Below are 14,081 nucleotides of genomic sequence, written 5' to 3' on the forward strand. Positions count from 1 at the left end.
ATTTTAAATAATTTTATAATTAAAATTATAAAATCAGGCCAGGTGCTGTGGCTCATGCTTGTAATCCCAGCACTTTAGGAAGCCGAGGCAGGTGGATCACCTGAGGTCAGGAGTTCAAGACCAACCTGCCCAAGATGGTGAAACTCCATCTCTACTAAAAATACAAAAAATTAGCTGGGCATGGTGGCAGGCACCTGTAATCCCAGCTACTCGGGAGGCTGAGGCAGGAGAATCTCTTGAACACGGGAGGCAGAAGTTGCAGTGAGCTGAGATCACGCTCAGCCTGGGCGACGAGCAAAATTCCATCTCAAAAAAAAAAGTTAAAATTATAATAGAAATACATGATTATAATCTTATAAGGCTATATATATATAAAATACACTAGAAAAAGAAATACACTAGAAAATAAAATATAATTGATGAATATACATAATTTTCAGGTTGAGATGATGTCCTAATTTTGAAAATAAAAACAAATGCTAAAGTAGACAACATTATATAATGCACTAAATTTAAATATTTCTGAATGATAAAATAATTCACCATGTATGAGGTCAGATGGCAATGAAAAGTGGGAAAAATTATTTTAAACAAATATGACAGACATAGACATAGGGTTAATATAAGCTACTTAAAGGGCTTTCTCAAATTCAGAAGAAAAAAATAACATCTCAATAGAAAATTGATCACAGGGCATAAGTGGATAAAACATTAACCCTTTCCTGCTCAGGCTGCTCCAAGAAGGGTAAACAGCTAATGAATTTTGGGTGTTTTAAAGTAGGGTGATAGATGAATGCTGCTTTTGTGTAAAGTTACTGCTGTTTGTCTTGATGGCAATGGAGAACACTCTTGTTTTAAAGAAGAGTGTTCTTTAATAATTTTAGAAGGTAGTATACAACAAGCCACATTTTTACAATTTAATAACTTTCCAGATTAAAAATAAAAGCCTCAGAAATGCCTAATGACAGCAACATGGGATCAGAGATGAAGCATCACAAGCGGATAATGTGGTAAAACAATATAGTGCCTAAATTTTAGCCAAAGAAAAAAGAATAAAAGATAAAATAATAAAAGCCTACTTATATATAGATATTGTGTTCCCGATTTTGTTTTAAAGATACTGTTTCCTTGGGGTATGGAAACTATTATATTTGTTCTAAAATAAATTAGCAGACAGGCGTTCTTGCCAAAAAAAAAAAGTTTCTTACCTTTCTACTGAGTTACACTGGCGGAGTACAGACCAGAGGAAACATACACGTATGACTCAGTTTCCCTGATTCCTAGCAGTTCTTCTAAGGAGCAGAAGCAGCAAATACACCTTTGTGCAAGCTGAAAGAGCCCCAGGCTTACGTGGCTGCACCACTGACAGGAAATAAGTATTCTAAAGAGAACCTCAACAGTGTCTTGCCAGAGGAGTGCAGAATCTGCAATCTCTTTTCAGTGCTGAGGCCAAGAGTGAACTTGGCCCTAACCCAGAACAGGGTTTCCTGCTGTGGAAGGGAGCCTAGTGCAGTTATTAGCTGCAATTCAGTAATCCAAATTCTAGCAGTCTATCCTGAGGAAAATAAACTCAAAGATTTATGGAAAAGGATATGCATTGCAGTGTTATTAAAAGTGGCTAAAATGTAAAAACTTAAATACCCACAAATAGAAGAATGTTTAAGTTATGGCACTTTCATAAGGCGGAATATTATTATTGCAGCCATTAAAGACTCATGTTTTTAAAGACCACTTAACCAAATAGGAAAATACATTATTATGTTAAGTGAAGAAAGCAGAGTTCAAAGTGGTATTTACGGTATGAGCCCATGTAATTATATGTATTACATATATATACACACACGTATGTATGTATATATGTGTGTGTGGTTGTATGTATATATAAATGCCTAGGAAGAGACTAGAACAAAATATTCCAAAAATATTTTACAATAATTTATAGCTAGATAGTATTATGTGGAGTTACATTTTTATGTATTTTTTGTACAAAATATTCTAGTATAAGTACATATTTTATCAGAAGTATTTAGATACTTTTTTTTTTTAGTTTGAGAAGTTGCAGTATGTCTGTACACACACCCTCTCTTTTACATTGAAGTTCACAAGGTAATTGTTTTACTTCATGTGTATGTGTTTCTTTGTAGTGAAGGGCAGAAGCTTCAACTTTTGAGGTAAAACCAACAAAAACCCTTCTGGGGACTGTGTATTAACGGCAATAAACTTTAATTGAGGGGAGAGTGTTTTAATTGTATTCCTATCTGAAATGATAGGGCTTCCTAGTTACTGCTGTCTTGTTCTTGGAATACTCTTTTCACACCAGTGTTGAATGTGGGGTTTAAGGACTACCATACAAACAAGCCCAGAAAATAAAGATGTGGTGTAATCAAGTGTGAGGGACTAAACAGTGAAAGTGGATACTCATCTGGCAATATTGCTGTTGCTCAACCTTAGTTTTTGTACATGTAATGGCTTATTTCCGCCCCTGAAAAGAAGCTGCCTATAAAAGGTATCCACTTAATGCTTCTTTGAATGATAGCAGTCCACCCCATTCTCCCAAAATACTGACTAAAACAGACAAAAATAAGCATACATGGTGAGAATGGTGGGATTAGGGAATAGTCCCAATAAAATACTTCAAACTTCAAGGAAGTTTTGTTTAATATAATCTGATTTAGAATAAAATAGAATACACCAGAAACTGAAATAAAAACTTCTTTCTGGGCCGGGCGCGGTGGCTCAAGCCTGTAATCCCAGCACTTTGGGAGGCCGAGGCGGGTGGATCACGAGGTCAGGAGATCGAGACCCTCCTAGCTAACACGGTGAAACCCCGTCTCTACTAAAATACAAAAAAAAAAAAAAAAAAAAACTAGCCGGGCGAGGTGGCTGGCGCCTGTAGTCCCAGCTACTCGGAGGCTGAGGCAGTAGAATGGCGTGAACCCGGGAGGCGGAGCTTGCAGTGAGCCGAGATCGCGCCACTGCACTCCAGCCTGGGCGACACAGCGAGACTCCGTCTCAAAAAAAAAAAAAACTTCCTTCTCAGGACTCTGTGTAGTGTTCACTTTTGTTAAGTGAAGGAGGCTTGGAAAAGCTCCACTAATCACCTTCAAATTAGATGAACTAGGGCTAGGTGGGAGGCAGGCAAGTTAAAGGAAGGCATCTACTAGAAGCTCACTCCTGAACACCATTACTTCTTTTCTACCCTATAGGAAGAATTTTTCTATAAAAAAAAGTTCTTAAGTTGACTCTAAAATGGCAGATATGAGGACAAAAACAGATGACCAAGAGCAATTTCTGGAATGAAAACCAGTGGTGTAAACCAATGTCAACTCTGCAAAAATGTAATTGGTTCAACTGAAATGTAAATGTACATTGATACATCTATGGAAGGCAATTAGGTAACAGCTATGTGAATTAAAAATACAGAATTCCCCTTTCAAGTAATTGGAGTGGATGTGATTTCCCTATTCCTCCCACTAAATACAACGAAAACTCCTGGACATTCCTTATAGAACAAAGGCAAGATTCTGAAAGGCAGAGAGGAGGAAGTATACTGGTTAAGGACTTAAGAACCAGAGGAATAACCTGGTGGTAAATTCCCTATATTGTCCTCTTATCTTACATATCCAAGATTTGATACTGAAGAAGCTAGCAAGCTAGGAATACCAATGGGCACAGACAAAAAGCCCACAGTGAAGCGTACTCTCTGTAGCCAGAAATGTAGAAAAAGGGACATTGTTGCAAGACAGAACACTTTTAGACACTAATCTCTTTACCAAACAACAGAAAAAATTGTGACCCCACTCTCACCCGTACCAGGGAAGCCTGAGTGCAGAATCTAGACTCTCTTTCATTTTCCACAGGCTATAACTGTTCTCCTGTGGGGTAATATCAGATACAAAGTAGGGAGCTAGGACTTTCATCCCTGCCGGCTGGTAACGACTTGTCCCCTCTCCTCATTCATGCTGCAGTATCAATGGGGAGTGTAGATTTCCACTTCCACCTAACAAAATTATGTACCCCTGCCCCTTCTTGCTGGGACTGTGATATTGGAGACCTAATGGCGACTCAGGACTTTTACCATTGCCCAGTGGTCATGGGGCTACCCCCATATCAGTGTCTGAGGAGGCCACAGAGAGATCCAGAAACCCTTACCATATCCAACAGTTAAAAGAAACTCCCACTTGGGTGTCAGTGAAGGCCAAGTGGGGAACTCGGACTTTTATACCTGGCAATATGAGGTGGCATTCTCCCTTCCCCTACAGGAGCAAGGTCAGGAAAAGCCAGTGAAAACAGAAGGTTTAAATAAGGTTCAAGGTCTCAGAGCATAATATAAAAATGTTCAGCTTTCAATTGAAAATCTCTCTTTATACAAAGAACCAGGAAGACCTCAAATTGTATGAGAAGAGACAGTCAATAGCTGCCAACATTGGGATGACTGTCAGAATTATCTGAAAAGGATTTGAAAGCAGCTATGGTAAAAAAAAATGCTTAAACAAGCAATTACACTTGAAATAAATGCAAAAATAGAAAGCTCAGCAAAGAAATAGAAAGTCTCAGCAAGGAAATATGAAGAGGAACTAAATGAACATTTTAGAACTGAGAATACAGAAACTGAAATAAGATGCTCATCAGATAGACTCAGCAGCATAGTGAAGGGGAGAAAGGAAGGCATCAATAACTGGAAGACATAACAATAGAAATTCCAATCTCAACAATGAGAGAAAAGAGGATAATGATAAGCAAACAATGAACGGTACCTCACAGACCTGTGGGATTATAACAAAACATCTAACATTCATGACATTGAAGTCCCAGAAGGAAGGAGAAAGAGAGCAGTGCTGGAAAAGTACCTGAAGATATAATGACTGAAAATTTCTCAAATTTGGAGAAGATATAAACCTACAGATTCAAGAAGCTGAGGAAACCCCAAACAGAATAAACACAAAAAAGTTTACACTAAGACGCATTATAATTAAACTTCTGAAAACTGCATTCAAGAAAAATTATTGAAAGTGAGAAAAAAATGACACAGGAAAAGTCAATTAGAAGGACAGCGTATTTCTCCTGAGAAACAGTGAAACCCAGAATAAAGTGGCACAATATTTTTCAAGTGCTGAAAGAAAAATTATCAACTCATAATCCTAAACCCAGTGGAATTATCCTTCAGGAATAAAGAGGAAATAAAGACACTCTCAGGATAAGGAAGACTAAGGGATTTAGTCACCGTAAACCTACCCTAGAAATGTGATTTGAAAAGTTCTCTAAATAGAAAGGAAACAATAAAAGAAGGAACTCTTGGAAACTAGGAAGGAAGAAAGAACACAGTAAGCAAAAGCATGCATAAACCTGGGTAAACATTAAGCTTTCCTTCTCCTTTTAAATTTAATAAATATATTTGGTAGTTAAAGTGTAAATTACAACACTGTCTGATGTAGGTTGTAAATAAATGCAGAGGAATATTTAAGACAACTATATTTCAAGTGGGGAAGGCAAAGAGACATCAAAGTAGATAGGGTTTCTATACTTCACTCAAACTGATAAAATGATACGAATAGACTGTCTGAATTACACATATATATGTGATACCTGAGCAACCACTAAAATATAAGAAATACATTTAAAACACTTTAGGTGAATCAAAATGGAATTCTAAAATGATTAACCTACTTGCAACACAAGAAAAAACAGAGATGAAAAACAGAACAAACCAAACAAAAAGTAAGATAACAGAGTGAAACTCTAACATATCAATAATTACATTAAATGCAGATAGTCTTAAAACCATCAAGACATAGGCTGTCAGGGTGATTAAAACCATGAACCAACTGTATGCTGTCTACAAGAAACATCAAATATAATGACATATGCACATTGAAAATAAAAGGGCAGAAAAGATATACAAATATTAATCAATGGAATTCAAAGGTGGCTACGTTAATATCAGATAAAGTAGACTTTAGAGCAAAGAAAATTGTCAGAGACAGAACTGGACATAATATAATGATGCAAAGGTCAATCTACCAGGAAGATATTGCAATTCTAAATGTTAATGCATGAGACAACAGAGCTATGAAATATGTGAAGTGAAAACTGATAGAACAGAAAGGAGAAATAGGCAAATCTACAATTATATGTGGAGAGTTCAACACCACTTTCTGAAAAGTTGATAGGACAGTTATACAGAAAATCAGTAAGGATATAGAATATCTCACAAAGCTATCAACTAATAGGATCAAATTTACATTTATAAAACATTCCTCCCAATAACGGCACTATATATATATATATATTTTTTTTTCAAATGCCTGTGGACTGTATACCAACAAAGATAATAGCTTGAGTGATTTTGAAAACCCTCAATATAAGATCATTGAAACCATATAGAGTATGTTCTCTGATCCAAATAAATCAAGCTAGAGATAACAGAAATATAAGTGGACAATCTCCAACACTTTGAAACTAAATAATATACTTTTAGTAATGCATGGGTCAGAGTATCTGGGACATAAAATATATTGAACTAAATGAAAATGAAAATACAACATAAAATTTGTAGGTAGCAGATAAAGCAGTGATAAGAGGGAAATTTATAGGACTAAATTAGTACATTAAAAATGAGGAAATAATCTTGAATTAATAAGTTATCACCCCCAAAAACTAAAACAAAGCAAGTTAAACTTGAAGCAGAAAAAGGGAGATAAGAGCAGAAGTCAAATTGAAAACAGAAAAGTAGTAGAGAAAATCAGTGGAACAAAGTGCAGGTTGTTTGAAAGATCAATTAAATTAACTTCTAGCAAGACTGACAAGAAAGGGAGGATACATAAATTGCTAATATCAACAAAGATATTGTAGATGTCACTGCAGACTCTGCAGACATCAAAAGGAAATTAAGATAACACTGTGAGCAACTTCACTGACATGAGTTTGACAACTTGGAAGAAATGGGCCAATTCCTTGAAAAAAACAAGCTACCACAACTCACCTAACATTATGTTTGTAATTTGAATAGTACTGTAATTACTAAGAAAATATGATTTATAATTTTAAAACTCCCCCCCAAAGAAATATCCAGGCCCTATTGGTTTTACTGGAAAATTCTATCACATGTTTGAAGAATAATTAATACTAATTCTACAGAGTATCTTCCAGAAAATAGGAAAGGAAGCAACTCTTCACAATTTATTAAGCTAGTATTTCCCTGATACTAGAACCAGACAAAAACAGTACAACAAAGAAAACTATCTACCAATATCAATCATAAATAGAGAAGTAAAAATACTTAGCAAAATATTAGCAAATAGAATTCAGCAATGTATAAAAGAATTGTTTACCATAACCTAGTGATACTTTATAGATGCAATGCTCATTCAATATTTGAAAATCAATTTATGCAATCCACTACATTAACAGGTTAGAGAAAAGAAGTCACACGATCATATTGATTGATGCAGAAAAAAACCATTTGATTAAATTCAACACCTTATTTTATGATGAAAATTCTTGGAAAAAAAGAAGAATATTGGGATTCTTCAACTCAATATTATGACAGTCTACAAAAAAAAAAAAAAAAAAAAAAAAAAAAAAATCCTAGAAATAACATTTTAGTTAAAGGTGAAAGACTGAATGCTTTCTCTTCAAGATTGAGAACAAGGCAAGGATATTCAGTCTCACTACTCTTATTCAACAGAGTGCCAAAAGGCAAGAAAAGGAGCAAAAAGCAATAGACTGATAAAGAAGAAAAAGAGTTATTTTATCTGTAGATGGCATGATTGTGTATATAGAATATATCAAAGAATCTATAAAAAAAATCCTGGAGTTAGTTCAGCAAGGTTGTAAGATACAAGCTGAACACACAAAAGTCAATTGTATTTTGATATACTGGCAATGAACACATTGACACAGAAATTGAAAAATATGATACCCTTTACAATTTCTCTAAAAAGAGTTACTTAGGCATAAATATAACAAAACATGTATAAGAAATGCATGCTGAAAACTATACAATGCTGATGAAAGAAATAAAAAAGATTTAAATAAACAGAGACATACCATGTTTATGGAGTGGAAGATGTCAATTCTCCCCAACCTGATATGTAGATATTGCTAGCAATTCCTATCAAAATCCCAAGAATATTTTTTGAGGATGTCAACAAAATTATTCTAAGTTCTGTATGGATTGGCAAAGGAACTAGAATATTTTGAACAATTTAAAAAAATGAAGTAGGACTCAGTCTAGTCAATTTTATGAGATTATATAGATACACTACTCAAGACTGTGGTTGGTGATGGATAGAACTATATCACTGGAAGAAAATAGAGAACACAGGTAAAGACCCACACAAATATGAACAGAAGTACATATGATTTTTGACAGAGGTGCAAATTCAGTTCACTAGAGACAAGATACTCTTTTAAATAAATGGTCCTGGAGCAATTTGATATCCATGGACAAAAAAATGAACCTCATTCTCAGTATCACACCTTATGTAAAAATTCAAAATGGATTATGGACTTCATGCAAATCACAAAACTATAAAACTATTGGAAAAAAATAAGAAAAAATCTTTGGTATCTAAAATAGAAAAGAGTTCTTAGACTTGATGCCAAAAGCATGGAAAATTTCACTTCATTAAAATTAAAAATTTTGCTCTGCAAAAGACCTTGGTGAGTAGGCAAAAATATAAGCTACAGATTGGGAGAAAATATTTGCAAAGCAGATACCTGAGGAAGGATAAGTACCCTAGAATATATAAAGAACTCTCAAAAGTGAACAGTAAAAAACAGTTCAGCTAAAAAATAGGAAAAAAACAAAAAGAAATATTTTACTGAAGAGTAAATAGAGATGGCAAATAAGCTTATTTAGAGATACTGAACATCATTAGTCATTATGGGAATGCAAGTTAAAATCACAATGAGTATCCCTAGACATGAATCAGAATGAGTAAAATAAAAACTACTGGCAGCATCAAATGCTAGCAAAATGCAGGGAAACTAGATCATTTGTACATTGCTGGTGGGAATGTAAAATGGTACAGCCACTCTGAAAAATGATTTGACAGTTTCATAAAGAACTAAACATGCAGCTATCATACAGACCAGTAATGGCATTCCTAAGCATTTATCTTGGAGAAATGAATATTTATGTTTACACAAAAATTTGTACACAAATATTCATAGCAGCTTTATTTACAATATTCAAAAATTGGAAAAACCCTGATGTCTTTCAATGGGCAAATGGTTAAACAAATTGTGATATATGCATATCATAGAATAGTGTTCAACAATGAAAAGGAGGAGCGGGATCATCATGGCAGATGGAGGCAGGACTAGATTGCATCTCTGGACAGAGCAGTGTGCGGTTACTCGCATTGTGAATTTTAGCTCCAGATCGACTGCAAGAACAAACCAGCAATCCCAAGAGGACCCACACTCCCTCTGAAGGAAGTGGACCAGGATACCACCCCCCAAAACTGTGAGTGCCCCAACTGTGAAAGTGGAAAAGGGAGACCATCCTCTCCCGAGTACACACTCCCACTGGAGAAGCTGAAGGTCTGTTTGTGGAAGAAGTTTCCAAATTTACCTGGAGCTGAGTCAATTTGGAGAGCCGAGCAAAATACAGGAGTAGAGGAAACAGTGGGAAGGGCCCTGGGAACTCACTGGGTCCTCTGGCAGGCCATTGCTGCCTCGCACCACAGAGATCCAACAGGAGAGGAGCAGGGGGTAAAACCACACAGGGAGAAGGACAGCTCTAGCTGAACTTTGTAACTATTTGAATGGGTTGAGAAGCCTCCTGGCCAGAATTCAGAGGAGGGTGCAAATCTGGTGTGCAGACTCCACAGGCAGGTGAAGAATCAAGCCCTTTTCTTTCGTAGTTGGAGGCAGGTATCCTGGGGCAGGTTTTCAGACTTATATTGCTCTCTGCCTGGAAACAAACATGGGGCTATTGAGGGGAGCATGGTGGGAGTGAGACTGGCCCTTTGGTTTGTGTGGGAGCTGGGTGAGGCCTGTGACTACTGGCTTTCCCCACTTCCTTGACAACCTGCAATGACTCAGCAGAGGCAGTCATGATCCTCCTAGGCAGACAACTCCAGTGACCTGGGGTCTTACCCCATCCCTGAAAGCAGCCTCAGCAAGACCCTCCCAAAGAGAGTCTGACCTCAAACATGCCTAGCTCTGCCCTGACCTTCCCTACCCACCCTGGTAGCGGAAGATAAAGGGCATATAAACTTAGAAATTCTACGGCCCCGCCCCACCACCCATTCCTTCCCATACTACCACAGCTGATGCTCTCTGGAAAGTGTCATCTCCTGGCACGAGGCTAACCAGCACAAAAATAGACCATTAAACCACCAAAGCTAAGGAGCCTCATGGAGTCCATTGCATCCCTGACCCCATCCCTGCCACCTCCACCAGAACAGGCACTGGTATCCACAGCTGAGAGACCCATAGATGTTTCACATCACAGGACTCTGTGCAGACAACCCCCAGTACCAGCCCAGAGCCAGGTAGACTTGCCGGGTGGCTAGACCCAGAAGAGAGACAACAGTTACTGCAGTTTGTCTCACAGGAGGCCACATCCATAGGAAAAGGGGGAGAGTACTACATCGAGGGAACACCACATGAGACAAAATAATCTGAACAATAGCCTTCAGCCCTAGACCTTCCCTCTGACAGAGCCTACCCAAATGAGAAGGAACCAGAAAAACAACCGTGGTAATAGGACAAAACAAGACTCTTCAACACCCCCAAAAATATCACATTAGTTCACCAGCAGTGGATCCAAACCAAGAAGAAATCCCTGATTTACCTGAAAAAGAATTCAGGAGGTTAGTTATTAATCTAATCAGGGAGAGACCAGAGAAAGGCAAAGCCCAATGCAAGGAAATCCAAAACATGATACAAGAAGTGAAGAGAGAAATATTCAAGGAAATAGATAGCTTAAAGAAACAAAAGTCAAAAATTCAGGAAGCTTTGGACACATTTTTGCTCTGGAAAGGCTCAGCAATAGAATTGAACAAGTAGAAAAAAGAAATTCACAGCTCGAAGACAGGGTCTTCAAATTAACCCAATCCAACAAAGACGAAGAAAAAAGAATAAGAAAATATGAAGAGAGCCTCCAAGAAGTCTGGGATTATGTTAAATGACCAAACCTGAGAATAATCAGTGTTCCTGAGGAAGAAGAGAATTCTAAGATCTTGGAAAACATATTTGGGGGAATAATTGAGGAAAATTTCCTGGCTTTGCTAGAGACCTACACATCCAAATACAAGAAGCACAAAGAACACCTGGGAAATTTATTGCAAGAAGATATTCATCTAGGCACATTGTCATCAGGTTATCAAGACAAAGGAAAGAATCTTAAGAGCTGTGAGACAGGAGCACCAGGTAACCTGTAAAGGAAAACCTACCAGATTAACAGCAGATTTCTCAGCAGAAACCTTACAAGCTGGAATGAATTGGGGCCCTATCTTCAGCCTCCTCAAACAAAACAACTATCAGCTAATAATTTTGTATCCAGCGAAACTAAGCATTATATATGAAGGAAAGATACAGTCTCTTTCAGACAGACAAATGCTGAAAGAATTTGCCATCACCAAACCACCACTGCAGGATCTCCTAAAAGGACCTCTAAATCTTGAAACAAATTCTAGAAACACATCAAAACAGGACCTTTTAAAGCATAAATCACACAGGACCTATAAAATAAAATACAAGTTAAAAGCAAATAAACAAAACAAAACAAAATACACAGGCAACAAATAGCATGATGAATGCAATGGTACCTCACATCTTAATACTAACATTGAATATAAATGGCCTAAATGCTCCACTTAAAAGATACAGAACTGCAGAATGTATAAGAACTTACCAACCAACTATCTGCTGCCTTCAAGAGACTCACCTCACACATAAAGACTCACATAAACTTAAGTAAAGGAGTGGAAAAAGGCATTTCATGTAAATGGACACCAAAAGCAAGCAGGGGTAGCAATTCCTATGTAAGACAAAAGAAACTTTTAAGCAACAACAGTTAAAAGAGACAAAGAGTGACATTATATAATGGTAAAAGGCCTTGTCCAACAGGAAAATATCACAATCCTAAACATATATGCACCTAACACTGGAGCTCCCAAGTTTATAAAACTATTACTAATAGACTTAAGAAATGAGATAGACAGCAACATAATAATAGTGTGGGACTTCAATACCCACTGATAGCACTAGACAGGTCATCAAGACAGAACGTCAACAGAGAAACAATGGATTTAAACTATATCTTGGAACAAATGGACTTAATAGATATATACAAAAAAGTTCATCCAACAACCACAGAATACACATTCTATTCAACAGTGCATGGAACTTTCTTCAAGGTAGACCATATGATAGGCCATAAAATGAGCCTTAGTAAATTTAAGAAAATTGAAATTATATCAGGCACTCTCTCTGACTACAGTGGAATAAAACTGGAAATCAACTCCAGAAGGAACCTTCAAAACTATGCAAATACCTGGAAATTAAATAACCAGTTCCTGAATGAGCATTGGGTCAAAAACAAAATCAAGATGGAAATTTAAAAATTCTTCAAACTGAACGACAGTAATGACACAACCAATCAAAACCTTTGGGATATGGCAAAGACAGTGCTAAAAGGAAAGTTCATAACACTAAACCCCTACATCAAAAAGACTGAAAGAGCACAAACTGACATTCTAAGGTCACACTTTAAGAAACCAAAGAAACAAGAACAAACCATACTCAAACCCAGCAGAAGAAAGGAAATAACCAAGATCAGAGCAGAACTAAATGAAATTGAAACAAAAAAATAATGCAAAAGGTAAAGGAAACCAAACGCTGGTTCTTTGAATAGATAAATAAAGTTGAGAGACCATTGGCAAGATTAATCAAGAAAAGACAGAAAATCCAAATAACCTCACTAAGAAAGGAAACAGGATATGTTACAACTGACACCACAGAAATACAAAAAAATCATTCAGGGCTACCATGAATACCTTTATACACATAAACAAGAAAATCTAGAAGAGATGGATAAATTCCTGGAAAAATACAACTCTCCTAGCTTAAATCAGGAAGAATTAGATATCCTGAACAGACCAATAGCAAGCAGTGAGATTGAAATGATAATTTAAAAATTACCAACAATGAAAAAACCCAGGACCAGACAGATTCATAGCAGAATTCTACCAGACATTCAAAGAAGAATAGAAGAATTGATAACAATCCTTTTGACACTATTTCACAAGATAGAGAAAGAAGGAACTCTCCCTAATTCATTCTGTGAAGCCAGCATCACCCTAATACCAAAACCAAGAAAGGATATAACCAAAAAAGAAAACTACAGACCAATATCCTTGATGAACATAGATGCTAAAATCCTTAACAAAATATTAGCTAACTGAATCCAACAACATATCTAAAAGATAATCCACCATCATCAAGTGGGTTTCATACCAGGGATGCAGGGGTGGTTTAACATACACGAGTCAATAAATGTGATACACCACATAAACAGAATTTAAGACAAAAATTACATGATCATTTAAATAGATGCAGAAAAAAGCATTTGAAAAAAATCCAGCACCCCTTTATGATTAAAATTCTCAGCAAAATCAGCATACAAGGGACATACCTTAATGTAATAAAAGCCATCTCAGACAGATCCACAACCAACATAACACCAAATGGGGAAAACTTGAAACCATTCCCTCTGAGAAATGGAACAAGACAAGGATGCCCACTTTCACCACTACTCTTCAACACAGTACTGGAAGTGCTAACCAGAGCAATCAGACAAGAGAAAGAAATAAAGGGCATCCAAATCAGTAAAGAAGTCAAACTGTCACTGTTTGCTGATGATATGATTGTTTACCTTGAAAACCCTAAGGACTTCTCCAGAAAACTTCTGGAACTGATAAAAGAATCCAGCAAAGTTTCCAGAGACAAGATTAATGTACACAAATCAGTAGCTCTTCTATATTCCAACAGTGGCCAAAGAATCAAATCAAGAACTCAACCACTTTTACAATAGCTGCAAAAAAAAAAAAAAAAAAAAAAAAAAA

This window comes from Rhinopithecus bieti, unplaced genomic scaffold (genome assembly GCF_001698545.2).
Source record: "Rhinopithecus bieti isolate Rb0 unplaced genomic scaffold, ASM169854v2 scaffold_5273, whole genome shotgun sequence".
In the NCBI taxonomy this organism is placed as follows: domain Eukaryota; kingdom Metazoa; phylum Chordata; class Mammalia; order Primates; family Cercopithecidae; genus Rhinopithecus; species Rhinopithecus bieti.